This window comes from Lathamus discolor, chromosome 4 (assembly GCF_037157495.1).
Source record: "Lathamus discolor isolate bLatDis1 chromosome 4, bLatDis1.hap1, whole genome shotgun sequence".
Classification (NCBI taxonomy): domain Eukaryota; kingdom Metazoa; phylum Chordata; class Aves; order Psittaciformes; family Psittacidae; genus Lathamus; species Lathamus discolor.
This window is the reverse complement of record NC_088887.1, coordinates 11,760,432-11,783,764: the sequence shown is the minus strand read 5'-3', so window position 1 is coordinate 11,783,764 and position 23,333 is coordinate 11,760,432. Positions and strand designations below refer to the sequence as shown.

General features: G+C 41.0%; 1 protein-coding gene across 15 annotated transcripts in view; it reads right to left on the bottom strand.

Moving 5' to 3' along the window:
- ZBTB20 (zinc finger and BTB domain containing 20) overlaps positions 1-23,333 on the bottom strand; it is a 490,951-nt gene that overhangs the window by 66,852 nt on the left and 400,766 nt on the right. The window lies entirely within an intron of this gene.

Here is a 23,333-nt window from a genome sequence, read left to right as displayed (position 1 = left end):
TCTGCCTGGCAGCATTTCAGAGACATTAAGCGTAAGAGAGAAGGTAAGTAATTCACCATGCCTCCCCATTTCTGTAATGGGGGAGGACATCTTGATACATTTACAATACTCCTCTGGGGATATTTCATCAGTTATACCTAACTCTAATGGACAAGAATTGATTTGAACTTTCTACTTAGCACAGAGCTGTAAACAGCTTCACTCCAGGTTGCAGCAATGAACTGGTGTTTTGTAAAACTGAGAGGAATTTTGAAAACTTCTGCATTGGTCTATTAAGTATGCTAGCAGCTGTACAACACGGGTAAAATAACCTCTCTTTTCAATTTTAATAATACAGAGAGCAATTATTAACCTTGATGGTACTTTTTTTTTTTTCATTCAAACATTTCTCCTTCATTTTTGTCAGGGTTGGCATTTTTTAGCTATTTCATTTCCTTTTAGCCAAGATTTGTCAAATCAGGATACAGTTTCAGAAGGCATTTTTATTGCTCTATTTAATTTCAGATGCCTATTTTTGTAGTTCTCGGAGAAAAAAGTCCAGAGAACTCCTTGTCCTGCTGTAGCCATTAGATAGTAATTGCTAATGTCTGAAGTCTATATAAAAATAGCATCCAAGGCTCTTGGGGTATTCCCCCCACCATCAAATTTTCTATTGGTTGGTACCTTAGGCTGTTTTATTCCTGGGCATGAAAGCAAAATTCCATCATTTTTGAAAATTTGGCATATACAGCATTGTATCTTTGCCAAGGTTTGCAAAGTGAAAATACAGAGTTCTTTGTAGCTCTGCTAGGGAGTAACTAAGCAGCTCCTGTTATCATATGCTGTATTTTTTAATGCCTGTTGCATTAGAGATTATCTAGAAAGGTTGTAACTGGGGCAAATGATCACATCGGTAATCCGTATTTTAAGATTCCTATTTCCAACATACTGATCATCATGGTGAGCTATGAAAACACTTTTGTAAACTGTTAACAATTCTTTACAGATAATACCAATAGTCACAGAAAACAGATAAGCAAAGGAACTATTTTTTTATATTAATGCTAAGGTTACAGATCAGGCAAGCATAGTCAAGAAAAGCTAAAACAACAACTTTCCTAGTTTAGCCTTTTTCTCCTCTGAAAAGCAGATGTCATTCCAGAAGACTTTGTTTCCACACTGTTTTTTTGTGTTGAGGACAGAACAAATTGTCTTTTTTTGGTTGGATCATAATCTGGGACTGGTGATGAAACAAGATATTGACCTTGAAAGCTTTGTTACTAGGCCACAGAAGTGCCTCTAACACAGGCAGGGCAGAAGATGTCGTGTTTTAAAATTAAGCAGCTCTAGCTGCCACCACCATCTGACAATTTGAACGGGATCCCAACCCAATTTCAGTTGGTATGAACACCAAGAGCCTAATCCTCACAGGTCTTTCTTGTTTTGGCAGTCTTATTGATATCAGTGACACCATTCCTCTGAGCGGGATCAGGCCTTTTGTTTCCAATTTTTCACAAGAGATAACTAAAGATCTACTGAACCAAAATGGCAAAAGGCAAGATGGCCACCAGACTAATGTAACTTTAATACTGTGACTGACTGGGACAAATAATGAAAAACAGCCTTCATACAGTTGACAAACATGGTATTGGGTGTGCAGCTTCCATAGCTATGGTATTTTAAGAGAGAAATGCTGCTAATTTCCTGCTGGTCCTCTGTTCGAGCAGAGTTTCTGGCATGCATCCAGCACCTATTTAAGGAGTTAGTAGCAAATACTAGGTGCAAGTCTAAATTTTACTCTGCTTTGTACCAGTGCTACAAATATAGCAATAGGGAAATTGGACTACTGCCATTAACAAGCTGTATTCTCTTCTGCAGTTTGTAAATAACTGATTAAATGGTGTATTTCTATATTATAAGGGTCAGGTGAACCAATGTTGAATGCCAATATGTTTCTACTTATTACTTTGGTGCTTTTGTTCTCTTTTTTTTTTTTTTTATATAGTTCAGTTTAACTTGATTTTATAACAAGAGGCACAGCTGTGTTTTAAGTGTTTTCTGAGCTACTCTAAGGGACACATTCCTTGACCCAATACCTCAATTTAGCATCTTTCTTGAGACAAATTTGCAATTTGGGAATGGCAGAAGATGAAGAGAGAGAGGTGCTAGCACAAAGGATTTCATCTGAGCACTTCACATTCCAGCACATTTCAGGGAGAAACTGCTAAAACAAACTGGCTCTTCTATTACAGCCTTTATCATGAAACCACAGACTGGACTGAATTTTTCACTTCTGTAGTGATAACATTTGCCCCATAGTGTCTATCCTCATGGATATCCTAGGAAATGGAACCTGGAGGCAATATGCAATGCTAGCTGCCAATTACTGCTTCACAGACCACTACCTGGCTAGTAGCAGGCAGCAGGCAGAACCTCCTGACATTTGGAGCTTCAAAAGGTACCCTTCTGCAGAGATGACATCTGGGACCAGAGGGATGGGCTGGTCAGGAGATGAGGCTTTAGGTATTGAAGCACTCAGAGGTGAACAGATTCTTCCAAGCAAGTGGTAAGAGCCAATGAAGACTAATCAGCCTACACAAATTGTTTATCATTTTAACTACAGTGGTAAACAATTTAACAACTAATGAAACAAAGTCTGCTAAGTTAATTCATAAGATGACCACTTGGCCTTTCAAAGTAACGGAGCAACCTTTCAATCTCCTTGTTTCTGCAGCTAATTTTAAGAAAAGACTGCATCCTTTGATAGGAGCACCAACACCACCTCAGTTCCCTGAATGCTCTAGGATTCATATGCAATGTGATCCCAGATGACATGTCCTAATTTATAATTTTATTTATTTATTTATTCTCTGTGAAATTGGTCTAAAAAGGATCTTAGCTACCTGGAAATCATAAAAGTCTCCTCCAATATATGCAATGATGATAAACAAAAATAAATTCTTTATAATGTCACAGTATTCCTATCCTTAAATGCTTCCTTTCTTCATTCACCTTCCTGCTTCCCTTCTTGTGCTTTGCAGTATCATGATGCCAAGTCTCCATGACTCCTCAGGTAAGCCTAAGAAGCCTCTGTGAACCTTCTGATACCTGAATTTTACAGTCTTCCTTAAATTACCTCCTCCCCCGCTAACTCCTTCTTCTCTTTAAGCCAAGATAAAATAGGCTTCAATCATGTATCTGTTCTGGCATTCAGCAGCATCAGATATGTTTCCAAAGCAATTCCTAAACACTGCAGTATTGCCTAGGCCAAAGAGCAGATCTTTAAAGACATGTTGTAAATGAAAATGTTCTCTATAATAAATGCTATTCACAACGCAGTAGAAACACCTGACTTCTTCCTCCTAGCCACTCGCTAATGAAAATATTAATATTTCTAATTTACCAAAATAAATAAGCATAGGTGCAACATCTAGTTTCTAGCAATATTCTCATACTCAGTAAATCATATCAACGTACTGAAATGCAGTGTGATGAATTTATTTTCATAAAAACAGACAAGACAATGGATCCAGCAAGACAAGATGCCAAGATCTTTATATACAACATCCTTGAAAACCTATCTCTTCCCATTCTATTTGAGAAATAAATTCTGCTTTGAAATGGCTTAATTCAAGGTGCTATAAACCTTGGAATTGAAACTAAGTGATTAGACTTTCAAATAATTCTTAGATACAAACCAATCCTACACATGGTTCCTAATCATGGACTCCAATATAATATTGATAAAAGAAGGTATAATTTTTATTGCTCACCTCTCCAAAACTTTCCCCAAGCAGCAGCCCACACATCTGATACTGGTATTTTTCACTTGTGATTCTGGATACATGCAACAATTGTCTGGGAAATATTGCAAGGTCCCTTTACACAGGGTGAATTGGGTAAGGACTCAAAATAAGTGGTGCCAATCCTTTATCCATCTGGTTTATGACTGTTCCAGATGGAAGGAAGCTATTAGAACACCACTCTTAACTCCCAGCAAAGGCAGAATACAGTATCCAAATTAATGATTTACCATATGAGCGACCCAAGCTTCATTGGAAGGCCAAGAAAGTACTTGGCCCACTCAAAAAATTTCAGATCCATCTCGATACGGAAAAGACCAGATTAACAGTTCCTGAAGTCTAGTAGTGAGAGGAGCTAGGACAGCTTGACAATGCCTGACGAAAGCAGGACAGAAGTCAGCCCTTCCACTCTTAGGCAAGATAAAACAGCATCTTCTGCCCAGGACATATTTTAGGACACCTGTGCTCTCCTACAGCAGCTTCCAATTCAGTAATGCAGGTGCAGCCTTTGACATCCAGCTTTGCTTACAATGAGACAAGCTACCAAAATTAATAACTTACTCTTCAACAGTATTTAAATGCTGAACCATAACGATGTGCAACTAGTGCAGACAATGACTGCAGCCAAGAAGCGAGGGAGGCAGTAGCTGGGGGGTGACCAGTGACCCCCAGGTTGCTGGGGCAACTGAATGGCAGGGCAGGGCTCAGCACACAAAGGGCTGGATGAACAAGAGGAACCCAAAGCTTCGAGTGACACCTAAAGGCAGCTGGGATAATAGAGACCTTTAAAGAGGTCTTTGAAAGTGGAATGTGGAGCGGCGATAGCAGGGGGACAGGAAAGGCATCGCTGAGGATTTTTCTCTTCGTTAAGGGAAGTAAAATACAGCCCTCGCTCATTATGGAGGCAGGCAGCCTCGCCAAGCTGATACATCTCATCAGCCTATTAATAAAGCTCTGCTCGAATCTAGTTTCACGAGGCAACCCATCAGAGTCTGTGCTTCCAATGCATGGTACAGACACAGGGCCATGGAAAATCTCACCCTCTGGGGAGACCTGAGTGAGGCAGTCTTTTTCATTAATACCAAGTCTGCACAATGAATCAACAACAGATTCAATAAGGCCAGGAAGAGCAAAAATAGAGCTTCTGACCAAATAAAAGACATGTAATGAGATCAGAGTGAATTTAATGGGAACCTCTATTCCACTGAATAGACAAGGTCCCAGACATCCTCCTTCCTGGGTCTCAGAAGCTAAGCCAATAGACTTCGAGTGGCATCATTAAGTTCAAAATCAGAAGAACTGTAATTGAAATAAAAGTCTTATTTTTGGCTTGTTGATCAAAATGGAGCTCAGATGTGCCTGAGGGCACGATTTTCATCAGGACCTCAATGTAATCCTTGATTTCCCAAGCACTGCACCTGCAATGAATCATGGGCTCAACTAGTAGCATATTAATACCCAGTTACCTGGTGTGCAGGTGGAAATAGAAAATGCAATATTTAAGTACTTTAAAAGCACCTGCCATTTATAATGAACACAATTCTTTCCAGGCACAAAATTGCATCTTAACACACATATGCCATTAGTGAAAACCATGCCTGATGATTTTGAAATACTGTATTGAATATACTGTTGAAATAGTATATTTATATTTGCGCCAACATCCTGATAGATTTCCCCTCCCTCCAATAATTGTCTAAAAGACCCTCTTCCTGACTGAAGAAGTTAGTAAAGTAGAATCTCCATACTGCGATCACAGCAGATCCATTAACCTTGTACGAGAGTACCACAAAGCACACACAACCAAGAGCCAAGCAATGATCCTACACTGCAACCTGTAGCCAAAGATCACTAGATAAATCCACAAAACCCAGCATGTGGTGCCTCCTTTAATATGTAATACAGCAGGTGATGGAGAACTGAATGAAATGAGAAATCTTGTTCTCATGGGTGAAGGGACAGTCTGTCATCTGTCTAATTTTCCCCACACATGAGTAGGTAATAAATACAAATTAGCATCCATTGTCCTAATGTCTTGAAGCTTGGCCTCTAACCTAGTGTCACACACACATTCAGCAAATCCTACCGGATACTCTGGTACCTAGAAGAGAAGATAATTTGGGGGTTTGGTGATCTGGGGCAGATAAATGAAAGAAATAAATGGTTTCTTCATTTCACTTGTTTCCTGCAGAAGAAAACATCTGCATCAAAATGAGTTTAAACATAAGGGAATACATTTTCAATATGTTGCACAGGGATTTAGCCACATGACTCCCATTGATGTTTATGGGAAATGAGTGGCTAAATCCCCATGTAATAGGTTGAAATTTTAGCCCAAGGAGACTGACTGTGGAGGAACTCGTCAAGGTCTTTACTTACAAAAATTGTGAGCATATCAACCATTCTCAAATACCATCTCTCTATAGTGGTATATATAATCAAGTGGACCACTTGAAAGGACCAGTGAAATTACCTCTATTAAAAGGTTACTGAAAACCTTTAAACTGCTCTACTAGCGGGTGCATGAACATGATCTGTGGGTGCAAGGGCATGTCAGAGGCTGACTTTTGTGTTGATCATGTCACTTTTTACAAGCTGATGCTCTCCTGGAAGACAAAAATAAGGGGTTATTGAATGATTTAATGCTTCAGACTTCAGTAACAAAAGGTTTCTAGCAGCATGGACATCCTGCTATAAAAATGCATCAAGAAGAGATTCTAACCATAGTCGGTCTCAGTAGGTTGTAAGAAAAGAAGGAGGATTCTAAATCCCTTGGCTTTTCTCCTGCCTTAAGGAGGATGGAGATAAGCGTCAGATTAAAGTGAGAGAATCTCTTCTGTTTTCCAATTACACAGATACAGGCCTACTGCAAGCCAAAAAATTTTCAGTAGCCAAAATTTACGACCAAATCGGCTATATGAATATCAGATTAGAGCTTTAAGCAGGAAATGCAAGTCTAATTCCTTCCTCAACCACATGACAGTTGCCTTCTGAGGGTAAATTAGCAAAGGACTAGCCCATTCCTGACTAAAATACATAGTTGGGGCAGCAGTGTTTCTGTGAAACCCGCATCCCTTCTGTAGTGGTGCCAATGGAATTCTGCAGCCATTTCTCCTCCCTCCTCCAAAGAGGGTGTTATGGAGCTACTATGGACAAAAATAAAATGTTGTAACATAGCAGATTACATTATTGTGTATCATCCGAGTGCAGGTTTAAAGGAAGTCTAGTTCAAGTATACTGATTACAGAAAGCAGGTTCTTTACAGATGTGCAGCCAGCAGAAAGACTGTTGCATTTCTGTAATTTTCTGGATATAGCTGCTGAAAAAACTCCTTTCTGTAGAGGTTAGTATTCCTGACTATTATACAGAATTGAGAAACCTCTGAAGGTTTTGATTACAGGAAAAAGCTTTCTTTCTTTTTTGACAACTAGAAACCATCGTTCAGTGGCATTCTATGACCTTAGAGCAATGCACACCTATTTCTCTTTGGCCATCACACTACAATTTCAGAAGATAAACCGCAGTCCGCTGCGTGTTTCAACTCTGGAATACTGTATATGTGAAAATTAATCTGGCAGGCTCTTCTGAAATCGCAGGCTTCTGGGATGAGCAAATGGGTATAGTTTTCTTTTAACTGTTTTTTGAACCCCATGTGTTGAGAGAAAACAACAGAATGGAAATTGCTCATCAAAATGTTAACTTGTGGCACGGCAGAGCCCCAAAGCAGGTGTGTGGCATTCCTTTCCCTTTGCTGACATGCCTACCACATGGCACCCAGTTCTGCCACCTCCATTCCTTCCTTTTGTAATCCCTCCTCCTGCAAACACCAAAATGTGGCTTGACACCGAGTCTAGTACAGAAACGATGTGACCTTTCAGAGAGCAGGCATCATGGGAAAACCTTCATTAAGGATAATCCATCACAGAATAATCCTCTGGATTATCTGTAACAACCACAGTTCTTCCAGCCCAAACATAACTGTGTCTCAGCTAATACTTTTGCTATTAGGAGCATATCTAGTCGGAAAAAAAATATGATCTTGCTAATTCAAGCTAACAGCTAAGATGCTGACCTATCACAAATAACTGAATTTTTTGAATTAACAAACACTTGAACAGACAATACAAAATATAAATAAATAAAGGATAAAGCATCACAGAGCATACTTTGTTCATTTATTTTGACAACTGCTTAGGTTTAATTTGTGAAAATACTTTACAGTGTACAAGTAAATGTGCTGTGATGAACTTTCTAAAAATAATGAAGGCTTCATCATCTTTGAATGAATGTCTATCCCTGCAGCTTGTAGCTGGAACAGTAAGCTGCTAATGGAGAAATTTTTGTGGGAGAAGAAATGTCTTTTTTGACTTGTTCTTTATTCTTCAGTGTTCTGTGTACTTGGACATCACAGACTGCAAGAAGCCAAAAACTGTTCTATCTCCTGGACCCTCTGCAAAACATATGATGATTTGTCCATCATGTTTGAAAAATCCTGTCAGCCAGGTGAAGTTCCTGACGACCAGAAAAAGGGAAATATAACCCCCATTTTCAATAAAGGGAAAATGGATGACCCAGGGAACCACAGACCAGTCAGTCTCACCTCTGTGCCTGGCAAAATCTTGGAGCACATTCTCCTGGAAGGCATGCTAAGGCACATGAAGAACAACAAGGTGCTTGGTGACAGCCAGCATGGCTTCACTAAGGGGAAATCCTGCCTGACCAATTGGGTGGCCTTCTATGATGGGGCTACAGAACTGATGGAGAGGGGTAGAGCAGTTGATGTCATTTGCCTGGACTTGTGAAAAGCGTTCAACACTGTCCCACACAACATCCTTCTCTCTAAATTGGAGAGACATCAATTTGATGGATGGACCACTCGGTGGATAAAGAACTGGCTGGATGGCCGCACACAAAGAGTTGTGGTCAATGGCTCAATGTTCGGCTGGAGACCAGTAACGAGTGGTGTCCCTCAGGGATCGGTGTTGGGACCGGTCTTGTTCAACATCTTTGTCAGTCACATGGACAGTGGGATTGAGCGCGCCTTCAGCAAGTTTGCCAATGACACCAAGCTGTGTGGTTCGGTTGATACGCTGGACGGAAGGAATGCCATCCAGAGGGACCTTGACATGTTGTGAGGTGGGCTGATGCCAACCTCATGAAGTTAACCATGGCAAGTACAAGGTCCTACACCAGGCTGGGCAAAGAAGAGATTCAGAGCGGCCCTGAGGAGAAGGACTTGGGGGTGTTGGTTGATGAGAAACTGAACATGAGCGGGCTTCAGTGCGCTCACAGCCCAGAAAGCCAACCGTATCCTGGGCTGCATCAAAAGGAGCGTGACCAGCAGGTAAAAGGAGGTGATCCTGCCCCTCTACTCTGCTCTTGTGAGACCTCACTTGGAGTATTGTGTGCAGTTCCGGTGTCCTCAACATAAAAAGGACATGGAACTGTTGGAGCAAGTCCAGAGGAGGCCATGAGGATGATCAGGGGACTGGAGCACCTCTCGTGCGAAGGCAGGCTGAGAAAGTTGGGACTGTTCAGCCTGGAGAAGAGAAGGCTGTGTGGGGACCTAATAGCAGCCTTCCAGTATCTGAAGGGGGCCTATAGAGGGATGCTGGGGAGGGACTCTTTGTCAGGGACTGTAGTGACAGGACAAGGGGTAATGGGTTAAAACTTAAACAAGGGGAAGTTTAAATTGGATATAAGGAGGAAGTTCTTTACTGTAAGGGTAGTGAGGAACTGGAATGTTGTGAGGCCCAAGGAAGTTGTGAATGCTCCATCCCCAGGAGTGCTCAAGGCCAGGTTGGACAGAGCCTTGGGTGAGATGGTTTAGTGTGAGGTGTCCCTGCCCATGGCAGGGGGCGTGGAACTAGATGATCTTGAGGTCCTTTCCAACGCAAACCATTCTATGATTCTATGAGTCTATTCTAAACCTCAGCAAACGACCACACAGATTTCCCCAAAATGCCTAATGAAAAACACAATATTGTGTCCTGGTCTCTGGCATCCACCCCCATTTGCCTTGTGTAGGGCCTTGCCAGACTTTCAATGGAGACTCAATCTGATATGCTAAATTTTAGACATCTACTCACAACCAGGTTTCAATAAAGAGATGGATTTGAACTAAAATGCCCACGGGCCTGGAATACAATTTCATTTATTCCAAAATCCCGCATTTCCAAAGATACTACTCAGAATTTCAGAAGTCACTTTTTGAAATATGAGCTTAAGGTAATAAAGTGCTTATCTTCACAACCTTTTTTGCCCCCCTCTCTTAAAATGAAAGAAAATATTCTGCTTTTCTAAGGCACAAAGACAAATGATGCTCAAAAAACTACAGACTTCATGCAATAGTGTTTCCCCATGGGTTTACATTTTCTTTCCCAGCTAGAGAGACACTATAATAATCACCTGAAACAGGGAAGTTCTGATGTTTTGGAACAGAAGGAAATCTCACTGTGAAAAGGTAATGGCACAAAGGAAGTTCAAGAAAATCCTGGTAATGCCAAGTGAGTTACCAGACTGCAAGAAATGCCAAGTGAGTTACCAGACTGCAAGAAAGTCTGTGGGCTACAACAGCCTTTCTTTGGTGCCTCTGGTATATTTGCTGAATTCAAATTTTCTTTAAGAAATGGCAGTATGAACAACTACTGTTTCAGGTGGCGAAGAGCACGCACACATGGCATCCTGATACATGGGAACTAAAATACTTGTAGATTCTGTTCTTACAGAAATGTGAACTCTCCACTATTTCAGCCACTGGGTTCCAGCAGCTGCTGTTTATTCCTTTCACCCACGAGTGAAAGCTGAAGAACAAAAGGCTGAGGACAGAGTACTGCAAGTGAGCTGGTGCCAGTCAAAGAATTACACTGAACTTAAATAGACTAGAGATGAAGAGGGAGTTGGTAAGTACATGTTATGCTAATGGCACATTTATTTACCACACTACAGGGCTGAGTTAACAGCAGGGGAAAGCATCCATTGACTGCACTGGGCTGGACAAAGGTGGAGGGCTTGACCAAAATCGTTGCACACAGCATTCCCAGCAGTAACTGTTGAGTTAGTGTAGTTTACTAATCAGGTGTGACACAATATTCAGAGGTGAAAAAGGGTCAGCACTTGCTATGTGAACAGCAGCGATGGGATTTTCAGGCTTGCCATTTTCCTGCGGCCAGAGAGGTAAATAACTCACAGACATAGTTTCATTTCAGCCAGGGGATGGCAAAGACAGAACCAAGTCATAGCTCCACAGATACTCAGTTGCTCCACTGGCAGCCTCAGTCTCTCCTTTCTTCTCAGGATGGAATTTATTAACATAGCTCTGAGCTCTGACTTCATTCTTAGTGGCTGATTTTGTGTCCAAATGTCTCTTTGCTGACTGCTTAGACTAGGTGGGGGGTATTGCCCTAGAGGATCATGCTGTTTGAGGACAATAAAAAGCTCTAAAAATTCATTACTCTTCTTTAACCCTCACCTAATCACTATGATTTTGCAATGGTACATACAAAGTGCAGATAAGCAGTAAATACGGAAGACGTGAAGTACCCATGACAAAATACAGAAGCACTGAAGTGATGCTTCCTGCCTTCTTTACTTGGAGCTGAAGTTGGCTGACATGTTAGAAATCATAAAACCGAACTGAAAAGCAAAAGTACTTCAATAAAAAAAAAGGGATTTGAGATTGGTTACCAATCTCATACTGTCAACTAAGCTTCATTAAGAACCATCTGATGCCTTGGGGTCCAACAGCACTTCCCAGGGTATGCAGTATGGATCAACCCATCCTCAAGTTTGGTGGGCACAACCTTCCCAGTGCAAAGCTCACTCACACCCTCAGCATTAGTGAGACAAAGCTCAAGAATCTTTTCTTCTCTATGACTGTTTTAGGAGACAGATGTGTCCTTAGAGGAAATTCTGGGGTAAAAATGCCTGAGTATTATTCAGCATTTTCTTGAAATTTTCCAGTGCTGCTCTTATTCAGGATTAAGTTCTACTTTATTTTGTTGTACCAACAAACAAACAACAAATCCAACCCCACAGCACTTAGTCTAAATCCACTGGAGTTTTATTGCACCACTGCTTAAGTGGGAACAGACCTCAAATGTTACTTCTCCCTTTCTGAAAGCAGAAGACCGTAGCACTTGAGCTCAGAAGCTTGACCATTAATTGTTTGTATTACAGAGCCTATGACATACTTAAGTAGCTGAGCACAACAATAAACACAATAGCCAGTCCATTAAATCATTCTTTGTTAAGACTTTCCAAAGCTTTGGGCTTAAGCCTCTTAAAATTGAAATCATTATACTATTTTTTTAAAAAACAAATGAGCAAACATAACTCACACGAAAAGGGGAAAGCACAACAGAGCCTTTGATGTATGCATCATCACTGTGATGCCTCACTGAGATTAAACTATATGTCTAACACCGCTAAGAGGTTCCAGCAGCTCTTTCTAAGGAGAAGCTGAAATCAGGAAGGACTATAAAGTGCTGCCGTTGCTGTCACCTCTCCTGCAACAGCTTTCCTTGGCCTGTCACATCACAAGAGAGGCTATCAATAAACTCCATAGAGTGGTGTTTGTGGTTCCTCTTGTGCCTGTAAGATCCCGTCAAAACCTTGACTTGCTGATGCACCCTGCCAGGTTCTGAGGATGACTGGAGGTGACAGAAGGTAGAAGTAGGAATGGAGATTTACTGCCATGGGAGGGTTTGTTCTTTTAACACCATGTGTTAATATTCCAACTTAGAAAAATGGAGCCAAACTATGCACAGCCTTGCAGGTATTAGGCAGGCATTTTATACAAGGCTATTTAGGTAAGGCTAAAATACCTTAATAAAATGCTAGCGTGATGAGCACACTGAATTATGCTCCCTTTTAAATAAAATCACAATCCTCACCCTTTCTTTTGCCACACAGCTCTGGCTCCCCACAGCTTGTTTCTTCTCTCCATGCCAACATTGCAGCCGCACTGCAAAAGAACTCTGTTTCTCTTTATTCTTAAAACAATCCTGCACCTTTTCTCACATCATATGTCATGGGCAGAATCCCTGCCTTTCCCTTCCTCTAAATATCTTTAGGATGTGAATTCACAAGCTATTAGCACAAGAACATATTCTAAGGAAAGCAGAAGAGATACGCAGAGCTGAGCAAAAGACTTGAAGAAATCGCAGTCTTTTTTTTTCCCTACTGTGGCTACTATCTGCTTTTTCTCTTCCCTCAGCTATGTTGTTTATTCTGTTTGGGGCTACAGCATGTTGGACTAACAGCCTGCTTCTGGTGGGTACTGAGTGCTCCTAGCTCCTGATCAGGTTAATCAAAGGTGCCAGCGCTCAGCTCCTTTGTGGAGGTGTCTATACACTATAAGCAGTTCAGGGCTGCGGAGGGCTGCTTATGAACCTGGGAAGTGACATGTTCCTTTTTGGGATTAACAAATACAAACAATAAGGGATGTGGTCAACATCCTATTCTAGTGACCATTAAACCTCCTGGAGTTTTTACTGTTTCTTACAGTTGCTGCCACTGTGAATTTTAAGACAAAGCTCATGCCGATATGGAAGTTACAGAACTGTGGCTTGGCACAGGATCCTGCTCTGTGGCATACCAGCCTCCAAGGCAGTTCTTCCTGAGATGAGGAGGGTGAAGAAAAAAAAGGTGGTGGGGTGAGAAGGAGGCAAAGCCCAACTTCCTTTTCCCTGTGCTCCTTTCCCTCAGCCTGAGCAGAGGGCTTGTAAACTACCTGCCTAGGACAGTTGAGGCTTCAGACCTAAGACTAGGTTTGCTTGTATTAGACACGAAGCACAAACAGCTTTATAAAAAAAAGGCATAAATGAATTGAGAGTTAAAAACTACTAGAGAATACTCCCTGGGATTATCTGTACTATCAAGACAGGAAAACTTTGCAGATGCTACTGTCTCTCTAGAGGAATAAATGCTTGCATTTTAATATTCTCAGCAGCTGGTTCCTGTTGAATGCCATCAGGATGATTCAGCCACCCACCAGGAACACCAGTAGCAAGTGCGCACACACACACAGAGAAATCTGCAAAACTTTCTGCTCCCGATGCCAATGCTGTTACTTTGGCAGGGTCTGATGTATATTAGCTATTCTTCATTACTACCAGTAGCGGCTTTAACTTCACCCTGGGATGGTGAAAGAAAACAACTAGTCCCTGATGCTGCCCTAATCAATCCAACTGCCTGCCTCCTATCAGTGCTTCCCACAAACTGTACTGTCAGCAGCTTACTCTGTGGTTACCTCATTCACCTTGAGCCTTGCCACAAGTAACATAACTCTCCTGTGAGCTTGTCTCTTTAAAGTGACGGTTCAGGCAGTCTGATGTCCTTCCCCCATAGTGGTCAACATCTGATGCAAGGGACATCACCTTAGAACATACTTGGTTTCTACATGAGACTGAAATGAAATAGATTACTTCCTCACCCTAGCTGATGATCAATTTACATCTGAAAACATGAGGTTTGCTTTCCCTCCCCATTTTTTTTTTTAAACCCAACGCCACTGACGTTCTGTCTGTGGTCTGTGGACCACTTCCAGGTGTTTTATGGAGGTGCATCTGCCTAGCTGCAATAATGAGGCATTTACTTTCCCTCAAGCGGCAATGCTTCCTGACAACTGTTGACCGGGTCAAATCACTCAAGGTTTCCTCTAATCCTACTGGGACAAATTTCTGCTTTTCTTTTGTCTCGCATTTCTTGGAAGTAGACTAGACTGATGCCAATCTGCACAGGCCTACATGGAGAGGAACGAAACTACACAAGGCAGAGCTAAACAGCATAGGCCATCATAGAGACTGGGGGACCTGTGACTACAGATCCTACAGTAGGGAAAAAATCTTTCAGTTCTAATCGATGTGATGACTGACAACCAGAGAGTGAAAATAGCTCAAATGCAAAATGGTGGGACTGTAACAAAGCAGCTGCACCCATCTGGTCCATAATGTCCAACTTAAGTCTTCCTCCTTAATATTTCATTTACTGCTATTTCATTGGGCTCAATACAAAACGCGCTAGAAGTGGACAGCAAAGCAGTATCAACATCTATTCTAAAATTATGTGCTTTAATTCTATCATCACAGAGCATCCTAACTTCACCATTATTCAGTGTTAACTCAGACCAAACCAGAAGCACTGGCCTTTCAACAGGAACAGCCGCTAGTACCAGTGCCATACATACAGGTAACTCCTCAAGTAATCTCTCAAACAAATGACAGAAATACAGATTTATTACCCACACCAAGTTGCTATCATGTGGAAAACAAGCCAAAATAGAGAAATCAGAGACTGCGCATTGAATAAGTGACAGAAACATCACAAACACAAGTGTTCTCATGTCAGATCCCTGATGTACCCATACAGCTTGTGACGCCTACTGCTGACTGCAGTGATATTCGTTCTGATTAGAAGTGATGCTATCGCACTCCTTACTTGCTTCTCAAAGAATATTTTCAAGAAACTGTGTCATTTCTACAATCCAGAGTGGACCCTACCATGATCTCACCTTAAATCAACAAAGTTACAGAGCTGCCACTTGCTCACTCTAATGAGTGAAACAGTTAAGTGCCATTCAGAGTCAGCCAGGAGTCTGCATGAATATGGAAAAGCGAGGCAGGAGGGCAGCAGAAAGTGAGAGTATAATCTTTTATACTGAATTAAAAATTTAAAAAATAAAAAAAAAGGAAAAAAATTAACTGCTGTAACAGTTTTCTGGTATTTCATCTTAAGTAAAAAAGAAGAATTAAAATTCCCAGAAATTAAAATCACTGAAAACCAGGGAGTTATTTTTAATTAAACAATAAAACCAGTGCTTTCCTTTTTTCCTGCCTTGTAAAAAAGAACGTGAGGAAGGGGAAAGAGAACATTTCTTTTACTTTTCTTTTTTTGCAATGAATAATGAGAGTTTTTTGACCAATTCTTCCAGTAAGCTATCTCATTGGATGTGATGTGGCAACAAGGATCTGTTACCCATTGTGGTTTCAGGGCTGAGAATGGATTGGATTGTCTTCTCTGTTATTTTAGCCCCAAAGTATATTTTAAATACCCTTAAAGAGAATGAAAATTCTTCTCATACCAGCGACAGGGAGAAATGGCTTTAGAAATTACTTTCATATTTCCAACTGTTTTCGCCTTTTTCTCCGAGTTCTTATTTTTCTCTGCTTGCACAAATGCAAGGGGATGGCTTTGTTTAAAAGATTTTTGGAATACGACACTTGGTGATCCACCATCAATCAACAAGAATATCCAGATATGTGTTTATAGCGAGCAACGAGTGTTGTGGAGTTTACTTCCATGCACTTCATTCCCATTGGAGACAAATCAGCCACACAAAGCCAGTTTGAAGGGCTGGCTTAAAAGCATGTATCTTCTTAAAAGCTAGTCTGACTGGTCCAGACTGGCACCATTTCAGTGCTTGGCCTACAGTGGCAACTTAGAGATTATCTTTACCTCACTCCCCAATTGGTTAGGACTAGGCATGCGTTTTGAAAAGAAAATCAAAGTCCTTTAAAAAAATATTTTTTCTTTTGTAATAGAAACCAACCAGAATTTCACCTTGGCCAAAGGGTTTTATCAAGATTCAAGAGAAGAACGGTAATACCTTCCAAGCACACAGAACTCGTTACACTCACACTCAGTGCTTCTGTAGTGTCACTGACAAGCATTATCAGAGTTATTTCACAGGTAAAGGAAGACAGGAGAGAAATGACACAACATCTGAGGTGAAGATGCAAGAATTCTTCATAATGGAACTGCATGAAAGCCAAAGATGAAGGCAACCTTGTCACTTGCACCTAAGGATTTCAAAGCATTTTACAGGCCACATTGGTCCCGTCTTTTCAGCTGCCCCAAGACAGGAAACCACTGGCCAGTTTTAGAGTTGTTTGGAGTAATCTGAAGCCAGGGGGTTAAGTGATCAGTCCCAGGCTGCACTGTGAGCAGGCAGCGGCTGAGGAACATGTCCAAATCACGATGTCCCAGCCACCAGAGCAAAGAGAAGTACTGCTCTGGAGAGGGCTGGAAGAGAAACAACTTGGGAAAACTAACAGTACGCTTACCCTAAGAAAGTTTTACCCTCTTCTTTGTGCTTTTGTCGGCAGGGGAAAAAAAAGCTATGTGTGTCAGAAGAGCTTTCTCTCTCCTAATTAAGCCTCCCTTTGGTTATGCCCTGAACATTGGAGATTTAATCCTGAGCACACAGGGGCCTTGGGTAGAAAATCTGGCCAGTCTTTTTCACAAAGTCTGAATGTGTTCGGACCTTTCAACACTGTACCAGCCCCTCTCCAACCTTCAGACTAAGCAATGCATTTTCAAAGCCATAATGAGCTAAGCCCACTGGCCTCCTGTGAGATAGCAAACTACTCACTGCCTGAGAAGACAAGAGTCCATAGTACCCAAGGTGAATTACTGCTACTTTTTGTTACATTCTTAACATAATCTGGTATTTCCCCATTGGTCCTGACCTTACTGACCACCGCAGACTACATTTGTTTCTCTTTTCTGTCCTTTAATAGCTTTTCCATGCTTCTCTTTTTACGCTACTTTCTGTTTCTGTTCTCAAGATTTTTTTCTCTTATATTCCCACCTCTTTCCCTCTGTATAACTGGATCTTTACCCATGTATTTCTTTAATTTCCGTCTCACCTACTTGGGAAGAAAAAGAGACCCACTGCCTCTGCATACCACTTCTCTACTCGCCCCTTCCTTTGGCCATCAATAACTCCCCACATCTCACTTCAAATTCCAATACTCACCTTCCTGTACCTTCAAACTGTACTCTGAGTGTCAAAAACTCAGCAAGACCAGCAGTTTATTAATACCAAGCATGGGGAAAAGTTTTCTGACAGTAGAGGGCTCCTTAATACATCAGACAAAGGCATAGCTGAAGTTAGACAAATTCAGATTCAAAAGAAGTGAAATGGATTATTTTAAAACTATCAGAATAATTATTTTAAACATGTGGTCATTCCCTTACATAACGACTCTTAGATTACCTGTCTTTCTGAAAGATATGTTCTAGCTCACCAGAAGATAAGAGCTTTAAGAAATCCAGTAGGCTTTATCACATGAAGGAAACCAGATAGGACTCTCAGAAAGGCCCTTGCTGCTTGACCATCTTCAGAGGTGAAAAGGCACCAGCGTTCAATTTGCTTGTGTGAGTTTGCTTGGAAGTCTCCCCTCTTGTTTCACCTGCTAGTAAATGTTGGATAGTTTGGGGCAACTCCTTCACTCTTCAGCCACAATGATATTTTCCCTGTCTGCAAGGGTTACCCTTTCCCAAACCAGAACTTCACGCTGCCTTGAAAATGGAAACTGTGAGGATCTAAATGAATGTATTCTCCTAACACCCATTTGTACACTGAGAGAAAAACTGAGCAACATTTACTTTTTAGGAGCCTTTCCTCATTTTACAGCTCCAGCCCCTGCACCAGCTTCTGCTCAGGGCTCTTTCCAGACTGCCTCCAATAAAACTGACCTAGTTCTCTGTGGCTCACTGAGGTCCCCAGAAGCATCACTAAGAGCTCAAGATTAATACATTTTTTTCCTACTACATGTTAAAAGGATCTTAGCAGCCACAGAGCTGTGAGGCCCAAGACACACGAAGTTATCAATGACTCAATTTACATTAAATTACCATTTTGAAATGTATCTTTTTAATCATATCTATGAGAATATACAGTCATGTCTTAACTATGGTACAACTGACAGATACAGAACCAACCAGCATTGAATACGTGGACTTTTCAAGGTCTGTTTAAATTCAGACTAAACTGTGGGTTTATGGCATTGCAAAAATTTACTGAAAAAACATGAGTTAATATTTGTCCAGTTCTTTCACATGAGAAGTGCTGTTACTGTTGTCAAAAAGTCTACTGTGGGCTTAAGTAGCTGTGAGAATGCAAAACAGTTTAAAATGTGAATAGCTTTCGTAACTAATAGCAAGTAGGCAATATAACAGATGGCAACTCACATGAAAGATAAACCACATCTTTATAACAATAACTTACATTCAGAGGAGTAGTGTTTCCCAGAGGTTAGAGCATGAGACTAGAATCCAGGATTCCCAGGTTATCCTCCCGGCTCTGCCACTAACTTGCTGTATGAACTTCAAGAAGTCACTCAAAAACCTCTGCGCCTCAGTTTCCTCTTCTGCAATATGGAGATCTTAGAAATATCACCAGACCACCAAGGGTAAAAGGCCCAAGCTATTGTTTTTTGTAATAAGCATTTTGAGTCAAATGAAGGTATGGAAGAACAGTGTTTGCTGGTGCCATTACTTGGACACTGATTGAATTGCAAACTGGTTACTATGCTCAACACTGAGCTAATACAGCCAACCCCAGCGTGAGAGGTGGCAGCTGCTTAACTGTGCTCCATACCCTTATGGTATGCTTCAGGCCAGGAAGTGAATATTGCCCTATGCAACTGGCACTTCAGAGAGAATTCAATGAGGGCAAATACAATTACCTTCATTGAAATTTAGCCAGGACATTATGCAATCTTTAACAGCAGTCTGAATCTCTATTTTATATCTCCGACAAAAGGGAGCACCTACAGCTCTCCAGGTTTCTGTCATCATTAGTTGGCACATTACCGCGTTTTGATCAGGAACAAGATTGCTTCTCACTCGCTGACTTTGCTTTGTGCAGCTCTACAGAGTTCCACAAAGGTCCTCCAAAGCAAGCAACAGAACAGTCTTACGCTGTCTGACAAGAGCATAATACAAAATGAATAGGCTGCAAATAAATGTTCCCCTTTGCTTTCCACTATGAAAACTATAAACTTATCTTTTTTTTTTTATTATTTTTTACGAGTGATGAATTTTTAACTGTATGAGTAGGAGAGACTCTACTCAGAGAGGGTCTATTTTTGCCATGCTCGACAGGCATAGATTTCCCCCTGACCCTGGCAAAAAAATTAATGAAAATAGAAATTAGAGTATTGGAGCAGGAGGGAGAAAATGGTTACAGAGAGGAAGATTCCTTATAGGGTACAACTCTGGTGCTTCAGCAATGCACAGGCTGAAACTAAAGCTCAAAACCAGATTGCTGCCTTGTCTCAAGAGTTGGGAAGGCTGCCTCAAATAAGCTGTTTTACTCTCTCCAGCTGTATAGGGTTATTGTGGCATTGATAATTTTTCGTGGCTTGGGAAGACTGTGGGGATATATTTCAACAAGCCAAAAAAAGTCACAAATTAGAAAAAATAAAATATATAAAGAACAGCTGATCTCACTGAAGAAGACTCTGGCATCTTCCTGCACAGAGTTTTCGCTGGTATTTCCTGATTCTCCAGCCAAAGAAACCATCGCTAAACCCTTTTTTCCTGGGAGGAGGGAACAGAAATTATTTCTCACGCTAGCTCTTTAAGCTTGATGGGATATGTAGTTGAGATTAACAGGTCAAAGAGTTTCAGGAGTCCTACTCAGAGGACTAAGCCTAAAGAATATTCTATGCAACTAACTTAACTGTGCTCTCCAGGTGGTCAAAACTGAAAAGGCCATCTGAGCAAAAATCAAGTTTTGGAAAGTGCCATGAGAAATTCTACCCAGAGGATGTGGATTCTGCTTGTGCTGGCTTCAGTGGAAACAGAATTATTCTGATTTATTAACTATTTTTTTTTAATCTTAAGTTCATACAAAGAAATATCTGGAAATTCCATGTTGTTATTTTCAAAAGTGATGAGCTCAAATCACAAAATCTGGATCTGGATGCCGAACGGTGCCAGAAGTTCAGGAGAGTTTGGACCGAGAAGGCTGGCTCAGGCAAGTGTTGAGTGTTTTCCCAGGATTTTTTGAAGGCCAATACAAGGGTTTCAAAGAGAAGAGAGGCATGTGCAACATGGCAGAGCTACAGAAAAACATCACTTGGAATTTCCTGAGTTTTTTGAGATTAAAATTGTGAGTCTAATTAGTTTAAGGAAATTAGCTCTTTGTAATTTTCATTTTGTATTGAAGAAACACGAAAAATTAAAAATAGAATGAAAATGGAAAAATTAATGGGTTTCAGTAATTAGTTAATCAGAAAATGCTCCTGTCTTGGTGTGACTGCCCAACACACATTAAAAAAGAGAAGAAAAAAAAGGAACCATCATTTTCCTCATGCTTTCCAAAATAATATAAGTTTCACCTCTGTGCTTGGATCAACTACTTGACGTTTTAATTCAGCTCATTTTTTAGTGGTAAGCCACTGAAATCAGTGTCTAGATTGAAATAACATCTCACCATAACATTAATACAGACATAGTATAGATACACGCATCCTGGCAAAAATAAACCAGAATTTGTTCCTCCTACAGGCCACATCATCACATTTACATGAGTTGCATGCACTAATGAAATGTTAAATGGAAGGGAAATCTCTTCTGAGAGCAGACCTTTTCACCAAGTGCTGAACTCAGGATCTCTGACATCTGAAAGCAGCAGGACAAGTTATTACTCTGTAGGAAAACACATTTCTCTTAACAGTGGTGATCCAATCTGAGGCCTCACAAGCCACACACTGGTGCACTAAAGAGACATGTTAGACAAGCTGTTCTGTCCCTTGGCTATCACCCTCCACAGCACTGAATAGATCCGGATTGGGCTGGCTTAGAAAAGAAGTCAGATGAAAGCAGTGAAGTTAAGCCAAGTCAAAACACAACTTTGGTGCAATTACACCAAGTCCAAGTTATGCTAACAAAACTTCCGCAGCACCGAGCCTGGTCTTCTCTGCCCAGCCCACAGCTACACTTTCAGCCATGAGCTGCAGTGCCCAGCTTTCAGCTTTCCGCAGCTCTTCGTTGTATTTATTGAATGACGTAGCTAAATATGTGTTTTATCATTATTTGAGCTTATAGTAACTTTGAAATCGAATAATCTACTCCACAGAAAATCACAGAAGTTTGAGGAGAACGTTTTTTACTTTAAATCAAGATGCTGAGCAACAATCCACTGCAATGGCCACAAATTTCAAAGAAGCCTTCTACCTTGCACTTACATAGCTCTTGAACTTCAACCTTACTGTTGAGTTGTTTACTGATTGCCAAGTCAACTAAATCCACGGGCGGCTACCAGAATGAGCTCACAAATAAATACTCACAGCTAGGACTGCCCAGAGCACTGGAGCGTGCGTAGGGTAACGAGGAACATCATGTACCATGCACGAACAGTACACGATTTTTAAACATTTGTAACACTTATTTCAAAATCTCATTTCTTCCAACTAACTCTTTAATTCCCTCTTCAGGACCACGAATGTGCCTAAACGCAGAATATTAAAGCAAAGCTGGTTTTGAGTTGCTAGAGGAAGACAGAAGAGGAAAGAAGCCTCAAAACACTGTCTCTGGTCAAAAGAGCCTCTTACTCCTCATTGAGATGACTGGTAAAAACCAAATGAAAGAAATGGTCTGCTGCTGAGAATGAAGAAGAGATATTGCTAATCTTCTGAAGGAACTAGAGGCGTATACAAATAAAGTTTCAGACTGCAAGAGTCATCTCAACTCAGCTCTAGCATCCTCACTAAAACGAGTGCATCCTGCATGCTCCAGTGGGATGCTGTGCTGTGTAAGAGCATGTTCTGGGGCGTCTGGTTTCCAATGCTGATTCAAGGGGATCACCCTAAATCCTGATGTTTTAACTCTGTTTTTCCATTAACCCCTTCTCAGGAAAACCTGCACCGACTTCAGTGGGAAGGGGTCTCAGTTAGATGAGAAGTAAGAAACACCACCACCTAGCAGGGAGACCTCAATGTGGTTCAGCACACCTACAGTATGACTGAAAAACAGCTGTTTCTGGATTTGTAACAAAACCCCCTCTAGTCTCTATAGTCTCTCTATTTGCTTCACTTACAAGACTGCTTCTGTATACTGGCCTACGCATACACTGGAAGGGAAATGCTAAAACTCACAGACCTTCAGCTACGCTAACAGGACTATCAGCACAAAATGTGTATGATTTATATGTATTTTCTACATACAAAATACTCCCGTACTCTCTGCCGGAGCGTGGCGATCGGCCCGCACGCAGCCAGCTCCTGAACAGTGCAAGCTGGTGGAAGGGCTGGCCGGCCAAAGCATCTACCCCTGACGGAAAGCCCCAGTAACTCCTTTTTGTCTCTACAGTGCAAACAAGATTTCGGCTTTGATGATCTTACCAAATTCAGATCGAAAAACCCCACTCAGTTCCGCAGAAATACAGTAGTAATTACAAAGAGAGCAAAGTTGTGTAAAAAGCTCATTTTCTGGTTTGCTTGCCAAAGTATATCACAATTCAGGTTTTACAAAAGTGAAGCAAACAAAACCCCAAACGCTTTAAATTCCTCCCAGAAAATCTAAACCTCCCCCCTTCAAACCTTCTCACTTCGGAATGTTTATAGGGATTTCCCTCCTTTTCCTTTAAAAATCAGTTCTTCAAAATTGTCAAAATAAATCCTTAGCTCAAAAACAGAAATGAAAACATCGCGTAGGAAAGTATCAAAACAAAACATTACCTCTCTTTTGGCAAGACAGACCTTTTTTCTTGCAATGATTTAATACATTTGATAGCAATTCATTGTTTCTGTTGACGTG